This window comes from Pseudopodoces humilis, chromosome 1 (genome assembly GCF_049639895.1).
Source record: "Pseudopodoces humilis isolate 2021_Gansu_Grassland_sample_001 chromosome 1, ASM4963989v1, whole genome shotgun sequence".
NCBI classification, from domain to species: domain Eukaryota; kingdom Metazoa; phylum Chordata; class Aves; order Passeriformes; family Paridae; genus Pseudopodoces; species Pseudopodoces humilis.
The window spans coordinates 114,595,396-114,617,297 of record NC_142200.1 but is presented as its reverse complement, the minus strand read 5'-3'; the positions used below and the strand labels follow the sequence as shown (position 1 = coordinate 114,617,297).

Below are 21,902 nucleotides of genomic sequence, written 5' to 3'. Positions count from 1 at the left end.
GGAAACCATTATTTAGGGAGAAATCACAAAACACCATGAAAGTATAACTGACCAATATCTTAAAACACTGTCCAGAATCAAAATGATTTAGCATTCAAGTATTCACTTGGTAGAAATGACTGATATTTTGCACAATCAAGGCATCCCCTTGAAAATGTCTGGAACAAATTTTAAATAGGCAATCATTTTCCCTTTTTTGATTTAAAAAAATGATTCTTTTTTTTTCCCTCTTCAAAACTTTAAAAAAGAAGCCAGAAATAATGAGCTTTAGCAGAATACAATAAAAAGCATATACAAACTCCTGTTATGGTATTCCTCCTTTCAAAAACCCAAGTAAGTTTTACGGTTACATTGGGTTTTTTTATTCACACACTGAATAATCTTACTCTTGACTCCATGCTAGACAAATTTCTCTTCGACTCTTTCTGAGAGAGAGAAAAATAAGTTTTCTGAAACCTATTTTGCTTATTACTGTCCCAGGTTCCTGTGGAGCTTGGATTTTCTTCTCCAAGCAAGAGTAATGTCTGGCTTCTCCACTCCATCAACCTTCTTAGAAGTTATCAGCCTGAGTATCTAGAGATGTCCACAGTTTTATTTCTCTTTACCTGGACCAGTGAGCTCCTCTTCAAATAAACTCAAACTAGCAGATAATCCCTTGGCACAAACGTAGAAAAGTGAGCAGGCAAACAAGTACCACTCCAAAATAACTCTGAAGATTACACAGGTAGTTGGAGGCACTTGCCATTGCCATTATGCTTACATGCAACGAAGTGAAACTGCAAAAGCTAGTGCTGCATTGAGAACTGCAGCGTTTTAACTCTGAGGGATAATTATCCCAATTAAACAGTGGAATATAATGAGAAAAAAACTATTCATTGAGCCCCTTCAGATTGCTACTTCACAGCAAGAGAATTTTCTCTGAAAAAATTTACTTTTCTCCTCACAGACACTCTTACCACTGTGCAATTAAAGTCTCAACAGTCTTTTTTTCTACTGGTTTGTACCTAAAATTGTTCAAAAATTCTTCCTCAGGAGGAGAGTGAACAAAAGAAATTTCAACCTGAAATTTATGCATAAATCACTCCAATATAATAAAAGCAATATTTATTTTTAACAATCTCTGTATTATATGCTGCATTTTAATGCAAAGAAAGCTAAAAAGCTACAAATAAAAGTTGAAAAAAAAAAATCAGTCTAATTGGTTTCCATTTAACTTTGAATTTAACCAATAATCTTGAACTCACTCTTACACTTACATTCAATTATGACTAGCAAGGCCTTGACATATTCAGGGCAAAGTATTGAGGAATGCATTTTGTGTTATCCTCTCTCTTCATCTTATATCACCATCTCTTGTATTTCGGTACAAAACAGCAAATGTGTTTAGTCCCTTGTGGAATTAGAAAGGCTGAACAAACATTCCACATCCTGTTGGCTGTTTCTATCCAAGCTTTGCTAATGATGACAAACCCTTTGAAGTTACTATAGCTCTGGGAGAGACAGACGGTATTTATGGAAAAGACAGCATTTCAGGGAAAAAAAAAGGCAAGAAAAAAAGATTTCTTTTTTCTTTTCTTGATTGGAGTCAAATTATAAAACAAATTCCTGCTTTAAATCTGCTGGTTATTCTCCAGTACCTCAAACACCAAGTTTCTATTACAGACAACCCTGGGCACTACTGCAGTGTTAGTAAAGCTCACGCTGAAATTTCAAGATTCTGGGATGTACTGGATGACACTCTATTCCAGTAGAAATGAGCACTCACTTAAAATCCTGTTGGAAAAATGCAAAATTACATTTTAAAAACCTCTCTGCACATTTTTGATATGTAGATCAAATAAATAATAACTTATCACCAGCAGTCATCTATTCCATTCTGCCAATTTAAGATTTGTGTCTTAATATATTTTGCAATTTTATCTAATCCTTATTTAATCTAAATTTTTTCCATCAATCTCCGGTAGTACTATCACAGAACTAAATACATTTCTGTCCATCCAAGCTTTATCTGAAGTCCATGTTATCTGCACATCTCAACCATTCACGTCTGAAGATTTAATCTTAAAAGCTCTTCTGAACTTTTTTCAAACTTCAGCTGCTTGGATAAAATCATTGATGGAATTTTATTTCCTTCCTTCACTTTTCTGCACTATTCTGCTTGGACAGGATGCAAAACTCAAAGCCGGTAGTTAATTCCATGAGTACAGCAGCAGGCTATGCAGAGACACACACTACTCAAAGCACAGCTCCTGTGTGCTCCACAGACACTGACTGAGTCAAGACAATCTGTCAACACTTTTTGGACACAGTTTTCATTCTACAAGAATTCTTATTGATCAGGAGGCACCTATATCAAAGTCACTATATCACTGCTGTAATTCATATTCACAGTGTACCACACTGTTGTGTTGTGCAGGATGAAAGTAGTGTGAAAAAGGTGCTCACAAAACTCAAGCAGAAGAGTCTGAACAGAAAAAGCAACCCTGAAGTAAACCACTAGAAGACATAAAAACAAGACAAGATTCTAGGCCAAAATTTGCAACATTTTTCAGCCAATAAAGAAACTATGATGTCAGGAACATACTAGCTAAGGAAGGGGTTACAAACACTGTTTTACACATAAGAATACAAATGCTTATTCTTAAAATCAAGCCAAGTCCAGCTGGGTTGCAGTGAGCTATATGCAGAATGGTTTTGCCCACTTCTCTACAGTACTAAGAGCACAAGATCATCAATGTACACAGGAAAATAATAGGAGACCCCTCACCTTTCTTCTCTTCCCCTACTGCTCTCCCTCACCCTCCCCAAAGCCTGATGGTATTGTGTGAGGAGTCCCTTTGCAAGAGAACAATCCACTCTCTGCAGGAAAGGCACCATGGTTTGGGATGCAGGTGCAGCTCTGGACACCCTCTAACTCTGCTCCACAGTCAGCAATCACACACAAAGTAATAATCCTGTGCTCTTCTAGCTCACAACTTCAGCACCTTTCATGCAGCTGTGTCCTTCCCTGTGTGGTGCAAATACTTCCCAGCCTCTGCAGAGAAACAAGGCTTAAATGGTTTGAGGACAAAATTGCTTCCTTATATTCTGCACTGAGTCCTGCTAGGTTCAGTTTTGAGGAAGTAAGAGAGATTTCAAACTCCTGCTGTCAGAAACATTCTCTTTTGATGGATAAATAAGATTCCAGGGCTGTCAATCTGGCACCTCTTGCCAGCATGGAGTTTATTTTTTAGGACAGTTGTAACAAATGTAATGTAATAAGGTACTAAATCAATCATCTATATTTTTGGCCTCTGTTGTTCACATGCTAAGCTGTTATAAGATAGCTGGTTATATAACTACAATTTTAACCCTTAATCTCCAAATGAGACCAACTATAGAGACACTTGAATAATCAGGCCTGAAGTACAGTGTCTTACGCTATACTGCCAGTCTAATTCTACAAATTACATTTTTCTTGTTTCTTGCCAAGTGGAAAATGTTACCCATGGGAAATAACTTAAACATTAACTTCCTTTCCAAGTCCTTTAGATTTTTTTTTTTAAAACCACTCTACTATTTTGCATTGGACCTTAACATTTTTGATCCCCTTCCTGCCTGTTTCTCTTATTTCTACATCAAGAAGCAGAAGTGTCATGCTTTGAAGAAAATGCAGGGATGCAAGACAGAGAAGGACACTGAAAAACAAAAATGAAAGAGGTTAACAACACCAAAATATTATTCCCCCATTTTTTTAAGATGACTGAGGTTTACTAATAGAGGCTGACATCCTAGAATAGAAGGTAGTCAATGCAGGAATGGAGACCAAAAGCAGCATCCAGATTAGATCAGTAGAGACCAGTAATGAACACAAATGTGCTTGAAGGCTCCTGAGCTCTACCCATCTCCCCATGGAAGAGCAGAAGCTCTCAGCAACTTTCTGTGGTTTCTTCACCATAAATGTGTGGAAAGGAATATTGAGGCCTCCAGGACTTTTGACTGCTTCTACAGACATATAGAAATGCAGCACAAGGTGCTATAAACATGGAAATGTTCCCTGCTCAACCCCTTTCTGATTACTACTGGTACCTTCCACTTGCTCCTCAACTAAAATCGGCCATAAATCACCCCCTGCCTTATCAATTACAAGCACAAATTGCAACAAAAATTACAGAAGTCAGCAGAAGGGTATCTGGTGCCCAGTGAAGCCCATTATGTCTTCCTCACAACATCTTTAATTTCTTTTGTTGTCACAACAGCTGGAAACCCTTGGTATCAACAACCTACTTAATATATTTACACTGCAAATTGACCACAGTGAAATGTAACTTGTTTCTCAGAAGCCAACGCAATGAATTGAGTCCATAAATCATAAATTTAATTTCTACTGTAAGCTCACAGACACAACAAAATATACTATGATACATGTTCAAATCACTTAAAGATAAGAACTAGATGTGATTTGATCTTGGTATTGTCATCAAGTTTGGAATTTAAAAATGCCTGAACTATATTGCTAAGCATGTTAATTAAAAATACTATCATGTCAAAACAGTTTTAGTTTAGAGTTCAGAGTTTAGTTCCTTTTTAAATATAAGCACTACTCTGAAGGAGGCAAAGGCCCCATGGAAAAACAGAACAAAATACAGGCTCATGAAATTAAGTGTGTCATACAATTAATTTCAATGAGGCACAAGCTACAAGCTGTCAACACCTGGGTTTTATGAACTTTTAGGGCTAACCTAGGAGGTTATACTTACTACAAATCTACATTTTTACTGCGTGTCAAATGGCTGCATTAACTTGCTTCCTACACGTCATGCATACACTTGCATTTGAATGTTTTTATTAAATCTGTGGATTTTTTCTAAATTCACAAAATTGTTGTAAAACTATAGAACTATTGTCACAGCACTGGTTCTAAGCTACCATTTTCTCTGCTTTATCACTAGCAGCCTCCCCTTCTAAAAAAACCCCAAAACTCATGAAAATTAAGGTATATATAAGTGATAATTTTGAAGATATTTTTAGAAGTGACCAATTGCCATGATTTTGTATTTATTAACTCTGTGTTTACTGATTGACTCCAAAGTTTTTATACCATTAGTAAACTGAAATTAGTGTTTATGGACAGGCATGCACGGAGTTAAAAAGGAACACTAGAATCAAAGGAAAAGTTAGACTTTGCAGAATTTATGTCTGACTTAAACTGATCATTATTTCTGGTGTTAAGTGTAAGTGGAGAGCCAGTTAAACTCTGACATTCTTATAAGCAATGAAAGCAGCTTCAAACTAAAAATCTTATGCATAAGCATCAAATAGAAAAAACCCATATAAATTCATAATTCATTCAAGTCCATATGAGAAGCAAACACAGAGACACCTTCTTTTAGGCTATTAGGCTTTCCATTTAAGAGTAGATTGCATTATCACAAGATTAAAGGAGATGAACAGGTTCTGTCTACAGACAAAAACAAATGGATTTGTTCCACTCTAAATGATTTTCATATATCAAATATTTGGCTACAACTGTTCTTTCTAGATGTATTCTACTTGGCAAATGTTAATGCAAAGACCATGAAGCAGATTCATATAAATCAGAGAGAACAAAGTATAATAAAAAACACACCAGCAACTATATACATGAAAGACAGTCAAGTAATATTTTGGTTTCATCCTCTCAGAAAAAAAGAAAAAAATTGCAATAAACAATGAACTCTTCTTCTGTATCCAGTTAAGCTTGAGATTCAGAAGTTATGTTCATTCTCTGGAGCGTTCTTGAAAGAGTGAACTGCTGGAGACATAACTAAATCAGTTCAACTATCCTCTCACAGCAAGATGCAATACTTTGGTCCTCTTTATCACTTTACCTGCTGGACTCACCACTGGGTGATGGCAGGACCTCTGAACTCACAGCACACTGCACTTCACTGGCAGACTCATGGCTTTATTTCTGCCAGCCCACTGAGCAGTTTCAGCTTGCTGTTGCCACGGAATCACAGGGCTCTGCAGGACCATCTACACTAATGAGGAGCCTGGGAACACTTAAAAATTCTCCAAATATGTTCCTAGGATTTTGTTGTGGTTTGGGGGAGGGGGGAGTTTGAGAAAAGAATGGTGTTGTCCCAAAGCAACACCCAATAGTGATCTCAGATAAGCATGCCAGCACTTCAAACACCACAGAAGAGCAGGAGCACAACAGTACCACTGCAACGTGTGCAGAGTAAAATCACATGGCAGAGCAAAAAGCAGACTACAGATACAACTAACAAAGAATTGAACTAGAGATATAATGAGATACCAAATAGACTAGAACTGGATCAAACAATAAATGCAATTCATGGCGCATACAGGAATAGACAAATTCAAGAGGTACCTACAGCACTTCATAATCATGCTGAATCAAGATGGTAATAGCATAAATCGTAATATAGGGCTACAGGTAAACTCAGAGTTTGTGACCACTGACAGCTTGCCTTCCTTCCACTTTCTAGCAGAAGGGAAATTTCACCTGAATACAAAGGGCCTTTTATACTCAGTATAAGCATGTAACTATTCCTTGAATTTAAGAAATCCATGTTAAATTTAAGCCATTTAAGAGTGGGGAGAATGGAAAAAACCATACCTGTTTTACAGCATTTTTGTGGGAAAATATTTCCTCAACCATTTTACTAGAATACAAAAGAAGGGGGAAGTATCTATCAGTTGTACTAAGATATCCCTAAGTTTAATTAAATGGTTAACTCAGATAAGCTCTAGTATTATAAGTAAACTGTAGATGTGCAGCAAGAACCCTTAAAGACTTCTCTAAATATAGAATCTACATGTTTAACATAGAAATGGAGCTGTTCCTACACATATTTCAGAATATTGAAACAAAAATTAAGAGTGTCATGTAGGACAGAAAAGAGCAAATAAGTTGAAGAATTATCGCACGCTAATTTAATTTTCCAGTAATACAGAGTCCATTATATAGTAATTATCAGTGGTACAAGGTCTAAATTATATTACAATGGGAAAATATCTTCTGAATTCAGACTTGGGAACTGAAAGATCTCAACAGCCTTGTGACAGGAAGAAACTTACCCACTTAATCAAAGTGTCAGACACTCAAAAGAGGTCAGAATCTGGTGCTAACAGTGAAGGTCAAGAAATTAAATCAGACTATTTTTCAAAGATGCAAAGAATTTATATATCTACCCCAAAACCCAAGGAGGGCAAAAGGATTGGAATACATAAAATGATATATTTATTCACTCTGGACATAAGTGTAGGAACTCAAATATGAATAACTAGAGTGAAATTATGTTTCATGGAGGCATGACTGCATCTCTAGGGTACTATTAGTCTTGTTTTCACTTTCATCAAAACTGTTATGACCGCATTGTGCTGGTTTGGGCTGGGATAGGGTTAATTTTCCTCATGGTGAGTAGCAGGTGGCTGTGTTTTGGATTTGTGCTGAACACAGGGTTGATAACATAGAGATCGTTTTGCTATTGATGAGCAGGGCACAAGCAGAGACAAGGCCTTTTCTGCTTTCTGTGCTGCCATGCTGGGAAGGAGGCTGGGGGTGATCTTATAAGGGGAAATACCTGGGACAGGTCATCCCAACTGACCAAAGGGATATTTTCAACCATACAGCATCATGCCCACTCTATAAAGTGGGGCAAGAAGGCAGAAGTGGGGGGATGTTTGAAATGATGACGTTTCTCATCCCAGGCCACCATTACGTGTGATGAGGCCCTGCTTTCCTGGAGATGGCTGAACACCTGCTTTCCCATGGGAATCAGTGAATTAATTCCTTGCTTTGCTTGCATGCACACACAGATTTTGCTTTCTCTATTAAAATGTCTTTATCTCAACTCATGAGTTTCCCAGCTCTTACCTTTCCCTCCCGGTTCCCACTGGTGGGAAAGAGTGAGCTGCTGTGTGGTATTTGGTTGCTGGCTGGGGTTAAACCCTGACAGCCATTTAGCTGGGAGAAATTAGTGATTTCATCATGTAGAATAACTGATTGGATGTGATAGATGTGATAACTGACTCCAGAAATTATTTTAGCACTAACTCATAACTGTAGGTAGGTTGCAATGAGGGTGTACAAAGCAGACCACGACAAGTAAACAAGATCATTTGTGTGAGATAAAACTGTTGTATAATAATACAAAATATTTCCACTTTAAACAGCTGGAAGTATAAGCGTAAAATCCTTGATATCTGGGCAGCATCATTCAGGGACTTTGCAACTAGGGAAAAAAATTGTTTCTAAAACAGGAACTGAAGCACTGATTTTTATAGCAGCTATCCCACTCTAAGGACAGTCATCATTTGATACTAATTTTAAAAATACAAATTGCATTCTGGATTGTAGAAGGATCTTGATGGGAGGCAAAGATGTGACCTTCCGCATAACATCCTTTTTGAAAACATAACTGCTTCCACAGACATAGTGTGAAGTGCTGCTTGTCACGATCTTGGTTTCAACACCATGCCATAAATTCCCCATGACCCATTAGGGACACTCACTCCATTTTCTTTTAACCAGAATGAAACCGTTATGACATTACATCCTTTCACGTTTAAAATGAAAATAAACACAAAATATCCTTCCCCTTTTATTTTCTCCTCTCTGGCAGCTGCTACTTAGCCACATGGCTCTGCACATGAACCATTGTCAACAGGCTGCTCTGCAGACAACGTTCTGGATGGCACACTCAACAAAGTGATCTGTTATAAGTAGTAGACACACATCGAAGAACTCACCCTATTTCACTTCCCATAATTACTGACATGCTGGAACTGACAGCTTCTTATGCCATTCTCTACTTTCTTAAAATGTCTAAAGCAGTGATACAAAGCCTTCAAATTTTTTATTTTTTTTTTAATGTTGTGAATTGTGGAACTGCAGGCACTTCTTTCCTTTTTTAAAAGAGTCCTTTGTATGCTGAAATTCCACAAAGAATAAGGCAACAAATTTAGAAGAACAGCTGAAAATGTCTTGTATGATGTACTGAAGTTACCACTGAAACTCATCAGCATTCTAGAGAACACTGTATTACAATTTCAAAAGCCCTGCTGCAGCACTAACAAAACACCTCTAGAGTATCCCTCCTCAATTGAGCTACATGACAGGTTATGCAGAAATCCAGCTCTTACAGCAAGGCAGTCACAGTCAGCTGTTCCTCCATATTCCCAATGTAATAACAGTCCACAGAAATCAAAAGAAAAATGGGGACTCTATTTGGAGGGAACAAAACCAAAAAAAACAAAACAAACCACAAAATCAGAGAAAACTCCGGCCTTCACCAGTCAATACCTAGAATTAAGAAAGAAGAGACAGAAAGAAGTTCCAATCTACAAGAAGGTGTCTGAACCTCTGTGGGGGAAACCTGGAAGCAGCCTCATACCCTTTGGTCTGTGTGGTTGCAGCTGTGAGACACACTGTGCTGATTTTAAATGCAGCTATCTTGCCCTGATCACTCCATATGGGATTATAAAATTTCAGTTTCAAAACAATGCATGAAACTCCTCTGTTTGGCATATTTTGGATGCCTTTGAAAGAGGCTGTGAATTCCTAGTTCTTGGGGTAAGAAAAACAGCTTTAGAAGAATACATTTCCTTCTTGCAGTTAATACAAATTAGTTATTTTACCAAAAGAAATGCCAAAATAATATCCCATTACAATGACAGGCAGTAACATAATACTTCAGATTTTTCAGACAATTACCTTAAATACTTCCTGCTCTGCCCAAATTAATATAAACACATGCAGAAAATTAACTGGCTGGAACAGAGCAAGAGTGGCACTATGCACAACAAATGCAGACATTGTTTTACTTCTTGAGAGACAATAATGTGATTTTTTGGGATTTTGTAGCAATTTACTAAGTCTGCCAAAAGACTGTGAGTCTGAGGGTAGGGATTAGACAATTTTATTACATTAAGTTAATAGGAGTGATAACACAATTTCCGGTATTTTTACACAGATCTCTGTTTCATATTACAGAGTACAGCAGAACAGGTAGTAATAGGATTCATAAAATCATATTAGTAAATGCTACCCAAAACAGTAGGGTTAAATCCTGTAACCACTCAGTATCTGTAGCCCCCTTCCTAATGGAATCATGAATTTTCTTTCAGACAGTAAGAGTGCTGATCTATCCTAAAATTTTAAAAATCCATTTCTGCTCCCCAGTGATAAATTGGTTATTGAAACAGTTGGGTTGGTGTGTAAATAACACTCTGATGTTAGATATCCTCCCAGCTCTTGAAAACATGAAGCCCTTAAAGCTTCAGCACTAATGCATCCTCTGGAGAGCTAATAGAGGAAATCACCAGGAAAGAAATATCTGGATACTAGCTTCGATAGCACCCCAGCAGAATGTTTTAAAGCCCCACAGTATGGAAACTGATTGTGCCAGGTGCTGCTCTGGAAGCCCCTTGGGAGTTGGGGACATGATATTATGTTTAATTTGCCCATGTAGAAAAGCTAGTTTCTACAGGTGCTGCTGTATTTTAAACTTACAGTGTCTGAATTTTAGCTTTTAATTTTAAGACTGCCTTGATTCAGAAATAATCAGGAAGAGTGAAAATCACTGTTTTAATCTGTCTGTCAATGAGTTAAGGGAAAAAAAAAAGTAGGGGGTGGATGTGGAGCATTTAATGTATTCATTTGACTTTCAGTCCCATAAATGTACACCACTCCAAATTTGACATGGTAAGATAAACTATTTATATATATATTGCTAAATATTTCCAGTGTCTAGCAATACAAAAAAGGCAATAATAAACCTGTATAATCTTCTGTTTTTAATTTTTGCAAAGTGTGTCTTAGCACAAAATTACTGTGAAATCTCCCCATACTTTAACTTTGTCACATTTCTCAAGAAGTAAAAGTCACTTTCCTTGGTTTTGGAATTTAATAACATAGGATACTTAGTGGATTTACCTTCAGCTATGTCTGTAAAGCCATGCTGCTTCTCCACCTCTGTGCCACAAGCTGCAGTGCCCTCCCATGGACATGAAACACCTAACAGGGGAAGGAGTGAACACCCAAACCTGGGCGAGCACAGCCTTGCACCCAAGACCCATCAGGTCAGATAGAAAGCCACGATAAGGGAATTTCTCATAAAGGCATCTGACTGCTACCTGACATCACCCATCAGTGTAAATGCTTGACTTCTTATCCACAGTCATTACAGAAAGCACAGAATTCTAGATAAAGGCAGTGTTTCAAAACTGTTCTGGGGTAGTGATTCGTGGCCAAAGCTTCCTTTCAGAAATTTCAGCTAGGCTGATGCCTTTAAAGAAAATTTAAAGTTTAATAGTAAGCCTAGAACATAACAAAGTTTCATAAAAACTTGAAGACTTAAAGTAGCAGACAAGCAGTGGTTTGACTTTTTCCCTAAACTGCTTATGTTGCACCTGTCACAAACCACCAGGATATAAACAGAGCAGGGCCACCTTTATAAACGTTGAAGAGTTTCATTCCAGTTTGGCAATAATGCAATAACAGCTGTTTAGGAGTTTATAATTTGAAAAAAATTCTTTTCTACAAAAAACTAAATATAGCTACAAAAAGTTTAAAGGTATCAAAGCACTTAACAAAACAAAGGGAGAGTACTAACATATTTGTACACTGAAAATCAAACTGCTTTATGAACCAACTATTACAGTTCTTGAGATAATTAATAAACCTTCAATAGAAGTGCAAATGAAAAAGCAGTTTCCTGTAATTGATAATTTTTCCTGTGATCTGCATGATTATAAAAACATGAACAACTGGGCAGCCCTGCAGGTATAAAAAAAGTGATCTGCTGTTCAATAGCAAGACAATCATTTGGATCATATTTTCAATGCAGTGCATTTAAAGCACCTCTCATTATACTCAGAATTGGAAATATCTTTAAGATTATTTTTTTGGAAACTGAAGGTTTCTGACATGATAACAGAAATACATCTAATTACTGGTTAAAGAGAGCATCTGGGACTTGGCTGACTAAATTTAAGTCATTTGAGCAGCCTGTAAAAGGACGAACAGCTGCAAAGGTACAGGATATTTTGATCACAGCATAGGCCACACTTGGGGTGTAGCACATGCAAATTGAGGTACAGTTATACAATGTCCTAATTTCCATTTTGTATTTTGGCACAGGGTAACACATATATACAAAGTTATTCCATTTATACCTAAATCTGTGTGCCTATAATGTGTGAAATATGGCAACATTTAGCAAAATTTTTTGGAACAAGGAACACAATACTCACACAGTTTGAATGAGAAAGTCAATTGTCTTCACTTCCAGACTCACTCAAAAACAAGCCAAGTCAATCTCACCTTTAAACTTGTTTATTTATGGACACTGTTTTTATGTTTCTTTTCAACATATATTTTGCAAACTAATCAGACATAGGGAAATTTAACTATGACTTTCTAGTAAAAAGCTCAAATTAAAAAGTGTAACAATTTGAAGCACAACTATTCTATGGAAAAGTTCTTTAATTCTAGTAAAAAAATTGCTGTCTCAGTGTAGGGAAATCACAACTAATGCACAAGCATTATTATTTTCTTTTTATGCATGGATTCTGTTTTCTGCATTAAAATGCGAAATGTCTACAGTAGGTGTTAATTATAAAAATAAGTAAAATGTACTAAAGAAGTTAAAATGAAGATTTTCATGTAATTCTATATTCAAGAGCCAAAACTAGCTACACTAATTGCAATTAAAAGATCTCTTTCTCCTTTGCATGGAAATGAACCATCCTTGGAAACAAACTCAGGAAAGGTAGCAAAAGTTCAGATGAGAAAAGTGCAGTTAGAGCAGCCAAGTTGAGTAGAAATATATCTAATTAATTGGAAAAAATATTAAGACAATTCTCTGCCATAAACACACTTCAAAGACAAAGCAGTTTTCCTTTTCATCTATCAAAAATATAAAATGTTCATATGAAATTATGGAAAGCACTGTAAACTAATTTCCACATTCACAAAACCTAAACATGTGGTACCTATGTGAGTTTTCATTCTTTTGATATGAAGTTCTTCAAACCACTTTAGGGAAGCCCCATTAATTGCAAGAGAAACCTTATTAGATTTGAAAGATTACAGATTATGGGGAAACAGAAAATTATGAAAGAGTAAAGAATGTTTTACAATCCAAGGAGGTATTAATTCTGCTTTTTAAGTATCTTCCACTTAGAGCATTTACTCAGAGGTGGCACTTACGAAAAGATCAGATTTCTAGCACAGGACAACAGATTGAAACCTATGGCACATATTGCAACTCATCTGGTCCTCCATAAGACATTAATTTCAAAGGAAAACATTTCCCACAAGCCGACAGGAAACCACATCAGACATCAAATGTCTTATAAGTGACATGGTGGTTCACTGTGTGGGAACAGAGCACTAAAGATATGACTCACTCTAGAATCTGCACCTAATTAAATTTGGATTTGAAGTTAAAGAGAGCAGCAACATTTATGTCAAATCTTGGTCAGTCTGGACTTATTAACTTAGTTGAGAAAGAGAAATGAACTTGGATTTTAGGTCATGAAAAAAAGTATACCCAGTAGACTCATCAGGAGACTGCAAGCAATTTGTAAGACTCTTCAGAGTAAATAGGCTCCCCTAATGTCCCCTAAATGTTACTTAAAACTGTATTTCTCAGTAGAATATATTCTCACTAGATTAACATTTTCATCCCCACTGGAAGCATTCAAGGTAAGTGTTATGCTGTGGCATAAAAAATAACTTTGAAAACACCTTCAAGTATACAGAGCAAGTGATACTGCAGAGAAACCTTTCAAGTATTCCATGGAAAGCCAGTATCAAGTGACTTCTCATAAACCATGACCTAGCCTTCGCGTGCTCCTCATATTGAAGAAGTTCTGAAAAACAAAACAGGCAAGGCAGTTCAGCATGAAGTTCCTCTTACCTTTCAAAATCTGACGCAGAGATCAATTCTTTAGCATGATCCCATTTCTGTAGTGTATCTTGTAAGAATCACTGTGATAGATGAAGAAATATTCTGGAAATATTGCAGGTAACTAGTTTAAATTCCCCAGATAAGGGGGTTTGAGTGTTGGGGTTTTTTTGGTTGTTTGCGTGTGGGGGTTTTTTGTGTGTTTATTTTTTAAACTACGTGCTGTTTCTGAAAATTTTGACATTTACAACTCTGTTAGCTATACACAAAAAAAGTAGTTCTTAAATGCATACTTCTGAGAAGGTAGTTTCCAAATGTACTAATGGGGAAACCACAGCTTAGCAAAAACATAAGTATAGCCTTTATTTCAGAAAAGCTTTTTCTTAAAACAGCAACAATAAAAGAATATTAACAAGAGAGCATTCAGCAACTCAGCAGGAATAACAAACTATAAAATGTGAATGGTCCTGTCACAAGATTAAAGTATGGTTCAAGACAGAAATCATCTTACGTATCTATGAGTCCATTTCTACAACCCCTAGAGCAGAGGTCTCTGTTAGTGAACAAAATAAAGCTCTTAAACTGCAATATTTATTCTTACATCATCTTTGAAACTTGGAGAGGCAAATATTAATGCCATATTCCAAAACAGCACACTTTGAATGAAACCACACAGGGCAGATCTTTGTGGAACAGTGCAAAAATGTGCAGGACTCCCATGAACCCACCCACCCAGACCGCTGGTGGCAGGAGAAGATGCTAATCTCTGCCAAGGAAGGTTATTAGATTCCTCTGTGATCAGGAATAATGCTGGCCAGGAAATATTAGCATATGGGTCATCAAAGGTTGTCTTTGGAGGGGCTTAACATTTTTGCTACATAAGCTAAAGCCAAGACAGCATTTTCAAGCTGTTATCTTTTACTCCAGAAATGCATCTCCTGTTCTACTATTAGCCTTTCAAATAGCGCTTCAGCAAGAAAGACTTATTCTCTCTGGTTTTGTCATGGATTATTTGGCTTTAGATGATGTGAAAACAGATAGATTTCTCCTCAAAGCAACACAGTGCTAAGTTGTAGACTATCAAGCTTCTTTTGATCCTTTCAAAAAATAGAACTAGAAAGTAGGACTGTTAAGCACTCCACCTGTCAAAAAAAGCTAGACTTGTATTTCATTTTAATGTAGTCTGGCTGGTATCTTAATATAATGTATCTGTAAATCCCCAAGAAATTCAGGTCAGGCTAGAAGAAGCACTACAAGTTAGCATCTAATACAAGCAATGCTGCAAAGTCACATTTAGGAAAACAATCAACCCTTGCTTCAGTGTTGATGTTCACCAGCAATAGCTGGGAATTAAGGAATTAAGGTAAAAAAGCGGCAACATCTGATGGTATATTCAACAAGGTATCCTGCCACAATACTTGTTTGGCTTTCAGAGAGATACGAGACTTCCTGTGGTGAAAACAGACAATATGACTTGAAAGGAAGAGCATGCTTTTGTCTTTTGGCTAGCAGTAAAAATAAAATAAGAAGTACTAAATCCAGAAGCTTTATTACCAACAGTATTGAGAATGGAACCAGGGGAGTTTCTTCAGCTGAAGTCGTGCAATGCCTATCATAATCATGGCTGTAACCTAAAAAGCTGGGCTGTAAAACAATATTTTCTTCTTGCCCATACTCTGCCTGTAGTGCTGCCATTTAAACCAGCTACTTAACCAGAATGCACAGCCAGAGGATTAATTTTGGAACTCAGAGACAGCACAGAAATGTCCTGGTTTTTTGCATTTGTAAAGCCATATCCCTAAGACTTATTACCCAGTCAGCACACTGAAGGCAGTGGAAGAAAAGTCTATACTCTGGTCTCAAAAAAAGAATCTCCATTTAAAGCATCAAATGCTCTAAAGAGAGTTTGTCTCCAAATATGAGGTTCTCTTTAGATCACAGTCTAGAAGATGCACAGTCCTGCTCTGGCACATAAGATGTGAAGTCTGTTCATGAAGTGATCTTCCCACACTTCTTGCCTTTCCAGAAGACAACTTCACAAAGCCGTGAACTATTTAGAAATTCCTAATGCCAGAAGAAAACTACTAGAGCATCAAATAATATGTAAACAACAGCCTGACAAAGTGGTGAGCCACAAAGGAAGAAGGATCAATATAACCCTATTGGCAGAAATGCCAATCCTTCTTGCAGAGAAAAAAAATATGGATTTCAATTTATTTCCTATTACTAAGTGCTTTAATTACAATCAATTTAGCTTGTAACATCAAGAACTAATTTAACTGGCATAATCATCACTAAATGATGAAGGCTTTTAATTGAAAATGTTGCATTATTCCCTCACCACAGTATAAATGGGAAATAGATTGATTAAACTACCTAAAAATATTAGGAGAAAAAAAGAATAAAAAAAATCTTTGTCACTTTCTTGGAATGTTAACCAAGCACTCACACATCTGCTAGAGCATGGGAATACTGTTTCAGTCCAAGAGGAATAACTTTTGTGGAAGAAAAGTTGCTGCTAGAAAGATTCAAATTTCCAGACTTCTCCTTTTCTTATATACTGTCATTATGAAGGCTACAACGAAACCTATTTTTACTCTTGGGGACCCCTGCCTCTAGTTTAAAGAGTTAAAATCGACATCACTGTACCAAAAATGTCTAGAAAAGCAATACCTTCAAATAAAACTACCAAAAGTCATTCTAGAATGCAAAAATGGGCAGATATATTCTATTGTTCCAAATATCTGTAGCATCATTATTTTAAGCCACCTGTTTTTAAAGTGGTCACTGATTTTTCCTGCATTTCCCAATTTTTAACAACATTGACTGAAGGCATTTCCTGCAGAACAGAAGAGACATGCACATCAGGCAAAATATTTCTTCATGGATGTGCAAATGCAGCAATATTCTCTAATCATTAAAACCTATATACCTCCTAAGTTTGTATAATCTTTTCATTAATTAGAAAGCATTTGTGTTACCTAGATATACACATTAAACAGTAATCAAGGATAAACCACACTATATGGCTGTTGAGAAAGCTGATAAAATGCAAGAGTATTTTTAAATCTCCCAATAAATATAGGCTGAGTACAACTTTTACAGTAAATAATTTATTTTCTAGAAGAACACACACACATATAATTAAAGTAAAAATAGGAAGCTTTTATAGTAACACTCAAACTTCTGGTAAAGCTCTTGACAGAAATAAGCTGTGTTGATTTTAAATTGCTGACATAGAATGTACATTAAGTACTTTCTTTTAAAATTCAAATACTTCACTGGACATTTGCAAAAGACTATTTTTAAATTTATGACTGACATTTTCTGATAGTCAAATATTACCTAAAAGAAACAAAAAAGGAAATGTTACTGTAAAATTAAATAGAAAGGAAGTAAATCAAAAAGAGTTCTGCTCAAACAGCTGTTACCAAAAGCTTGTGGAAATACACACACTGAAAAATTATATTAATAGCAGCTGCAGATGGTTTTAAAATCCTCCATCCCTTACAGCTAAAAGGGCTATGTAAAACTGATGATAACAGCAAAAAGTCACTACAGTGACAGAAGCCTCTGTGCAGGAGCAGCAGATCCTCAGAGAACAAAGCTCTGAATGGCTGATGGAAGTGCGTGGAACCACAGCTTGTTGGCATGAGCCTCAGCATTTGACCATGATTCTTTAGCATGTACATTTCAGCCTCAGACAAGTTCAACTACGTTTCAGAGGAGTAAAATAATTTATGAGTATGGCTGGTATTGAAAACCTGTGCAGATTCCAGTTCTTAATCCTATCTAATAAATTGAGCATTATAAGAAATGATGCAGCTACAAATTTCCATTCTTATTCTCTGCAGAATTACTTGTAATTTTATGTTATTATCCCTATCACAATGTACATAGCATAAAATAACATTTATGCTGTAAGTTATTCTGATGTCCTAAGAGGAGTAAAATACTTCATTTTTGCCACATTAAAAAAAAATTCCTTAACTATATTTGGGGGTTTGTCCAATTTGGGGTTGGAAGAGATACATGAGTTTGTTTTGTTGGTTGTGATTTTGTTTTCTTTCTTTGGGTTTTTGTTGTTGTTGTTGTTTGTTTTGTCACTGTTTTAAGAATAAGAAAGTCCTCAAACTAAAATTCACAGAAAAATTAGCTTAAGCAGACATGCAGGTATTCTAACAAACCTTTCCTTGTGTCAAGGTTTGAGAAAATAATTATAGCTGACTCTTCCATCTGCAATCCTAGAAACATACCAATATAACCAGAGTTCTCTTCAGAAATTTATGACAATAAATCTGCTAAGAAGACAAAGTTTAATATACATTACAAGCCAGTCAGAAATTATTACCAGATGAAACTTATTAAAGGATAAAAGTCCCTGAACAAAACCAAGTTTTACACCACTGCTTTTCAAAATACTTAAATATTTAATTGATTCTCATTAGGGAGCTGTGGATAAAGAAAGAGAAGTACCACAGGTTTTGGTGAAAATACTTAGACTGCTGAAAATGAAAAAGCACATTACCTGTCAGATTTGGAGTGTAAATGTGAGACAGGCAAGCCACAACAACTGAAACCTAAATAATATATCCTTCACTCAAGTTCTGGTTGCCAGAAACTGATTGCAAGATTTTGAGTGAGTCAGGACATGTGAATGTTTCATATTCCACACCTGCATTTGGGCTGGCTGAGAAATTTTGTCTACTTACTAGTTTCCCCATTGGTATTACAAATAGGTAGGTGAAAACGCCTGCTGGACTACTGGATAATTTGCCAGATGAGAGCTGCTATAAACTACTTCTTACAGCAGAACACTGAGGACCTGCAGTCTCTACTGCCACACTGCTCTCCCATAAAGCAGATGAATAAACAGTTCATAAGTAAACAACTTAAAATGTACTAAATTTTTTTAGTGATTTCACTGTAATCATTGATGTGTTAGAAATGTCAAGGCAGACATAAATTCATGATAATTAGCCATCAAAACAAGGCTAATTTAAATGCAGTTATTAAATTTTGGGAAAATTAATTAAGCTTAAATGCTAAATACTAAAACTTAAGTCTCTAATCGAGAAACAGAAATTTGGGTTTCAGCCTATAAGCTTTGCAATAAGAGAGACAGAAATCAAGTTTTGTGAAGGTTTCAATTCCTAAAAGCATGGCTCTCTCTCATTTCCTTGAATTTACTTTGAAAAAAAGTATATAAATGGAGGAATTTCCTTTATATAAAGCTGTAACATCCAGAGTCCTAAGGCACTAAGACTAAACTCAGTAAGTTGTCAAGGAGAATTATCTGGGCTCTAGTCCACCTGATTTTTAAATGGGTCATTCATCAACATAAATTTCTATGACTGGCAAGTTAAATGCTAGTTTAAAAAAGTTTCTTTTCTATTTACACACAATTTCCATTTACTGCTATGGTCAATTCTATTAAGAAATGCTATTGGTAAGAAGCAGACATTCAACAGCAACATGCAGCATTCTACAGCAAACAAGAACCTGATGTGATCGAAAACTCATTGTGTTTGAAAAGAAGGCATCGAACACTTTATGAAAGAGCAGATTTCCAGATTTATAAAGCACCTATTTCAAAGTTATCCAGATTTTAAATCACCTTTTTTGGGGGGGGGTTTATCTTTATTCCACCTTGAATATTTTTTGGTTTGCTTTCAGTTTTAGCTAGGAATTTGCAGTGTAAGGCCAAGTTGTTGAGCAGGCTGATATGTCAGCTTCATGTTTAAATAACCTAAAAAGCATAGTGATTTTAAGCAATACTTTCCTGGTTAAACAAAACACTTTTTATTATCTTAAATCAGTAGAAAAAAAGAGTTAGAGAACCCACAATGTACAAATTTACTGAAGAGACATATTTAGAAATGTTGGGCAGAGATTTGGTGCCTTAAGAAGGGAAAATAAATACATAAATGAACAGCAAGTTTCACAGTCATTGCTATCCTTTTCCTGGCACCAGAGTGTTTTAAATAAATTTGCTCAGTCATTTACTAAGTAGCTGGATAACACTTAATTGGACCATATTATCACCTGTTCTTTAGATTATGTACATCAGTAAATTAAGAAGTCCAACCTCAAATTGTCAGCAGTCCTTTCCAACGCCCTTTTAGTGCTCTCATGAGAGGCCAAGATGCTGGTGCAAGGCCATTGTTTTCTCTCACTGTACTCTTTGATCTGAGCTCCTTAATGTGAACTGAAAGAGGTAAGTAGCATCTCACAAGATCTGACCTGAAATGTTTTCCTAATCTCCATCTATCCAGGAGTTCACTCGTGCTATGAATGCTGATTTGAGTTAAACTTTTCCAGCACCAGGAAAGAGGGTCAAAAATTTGGCAAGAATTTTACTAAGCATTACAGTTTAATTAGCCTGTTTATTTTCACTTATAGTTCCGCATGAGACCAAAACACACAATTAAGAAAGACACACAAAAATCTTCTACCAAATGATTCATCATCATTCTCTAATGAGAATATTTTCAAAGGTAACATCTCAAAAGGTAAGCACATTTACCAGAAAATAATGACCATTCCTCCAAATCTTTATACTAATAATACTGGAAGTATATCTAATATTATAAGAAGGAAAGAAGAAATGCATCTAGCTATTGGTGACCAGAAGCTATTTAGTTGCCTTTGATAAAATAGCATGTTTATTGTAATACCAAAACAAAGCTGGTTTAGCAAAGAACAGTCAGAAAACACATTGCACAGAAAGGGGAAGGATTTGTATTCTGTAGAAAGGCTCACAGAATGGAGATAGAGAAGAGAAATAATGAAGAGAATGATGCTGGAGAGGAAAATAGGATGGGAAGAAAACAACTGAAGAATAAGAAAAAACATAGTTAAAAGAATTTATATTCAAGGGTAATAACCACACATTTTTCAGGATATATCTTAGCATAGTTTTCAAATTTGGGCTAATTTACATAGTCTGGAAATGCAGAATTAAAGGTCTCCTCAGCACATTTTCTTTCCATCTCCCTCCCTAAGTACTTTGCCTCCCTAAGTACGCTCTGAATTAAACTGAAACAAATTCTTTGATGTGCAGGAGAGAAAATGCCAAAAGGTCAAGAGGCAGTTTCATTGTAACTACTTCAAAGAACACTATGTTTCTGTGTTTTCTTTTACAGCATTATATTAATTTAATACTACATTTCTCTTTCAGAAATGGGCCATTCAGCATACTGACTGCAAAGCATCAACTGAATAATGGGAAGACGCTACTTGAGCTCCTGCATATTTACAAAACAGTGTGAATCTATAACCATTTACATCCAAGATTCTGGACTACAAATTCTGTAAGGAACATGAAAAACAGTGCTAAGAGTATTTGACAAAAACCCAGGCTATGTTTCAAATCCTCACACCCCATTCAGCAGATAAATTCAACTATGTTCCACTATAAGCCTGAAAACCTGATACACTGGCCTTCTCCGTAAAGCCAGAATAAATAAATCCTTTATTGTGGATCTTTCCTGCCCTTCCTTCACCCCCAAATAATTGCTTTCTTTAATGCTCTCTTCACCAAAAATAAATAGAGACTCAGTTTAAGCTGAAATAGAAGCCGAACATGGCTTGAATCTCTTTTTTTCTCCCCCCTCCCCAGCTCATCCAGAGTTCCTGTGGTAGAGCCCATTAGGAGTGGATGAAAGCAGATAGCTCAAAGCCCACATAGTTATTCCTGGGTTTAAATACAGATTGGAAGTGAATGTCCTGTGGATAAATGTCTGTGAAAAACACAGAGGAGAATAAGTGCTTGGGAGATTAAGAGATTTACTGTAACCTCTGTGAAAGCTGAACATTTAAAGGGCAGGAATTCTTCATTTTTCAATCAGCAAATTTAAAGGGGCACAGATTTATACATTATCTCAGCAAATAATTAAAACCCTCTGTATGTGGGTACATGTGCATGCATATACATACTTCTATAAATCAGCAGTTGTGTGTTACTAACAGATTATGGGAATATTCTGGTCAGCAACATTA

The 21,902-nt window shown here is 36.2% G+C and overlaps 1 protein-coding gene and 1 long non-coding RNA gene across 4 annotated transcripts in view; one reads left to right on the top strand and one right to left on the bottom strand.

Annotated features, from left to right (window-relative positions):
* Positions 1-21,902, bottom strand: part of ZNF385D (zinc finger protein 385D) — a 411,842-nt gene that overhangs the window by 292,425 nt on the left and 97,515 nt on the right. The window lies entirely within an intron of this gene.
* On the top strand, positions 13,864-21,829 carry LOC106628025 (uncharacterized). The gene is made up of 3 exons (XR_001331215.2): positions 13,864-14,021; positions 19,958-20,118; positions 21,082-21,829. It is a non-coding gene; the product is annotated as an uncharacterized LOC106628025 (long non-coding RNA).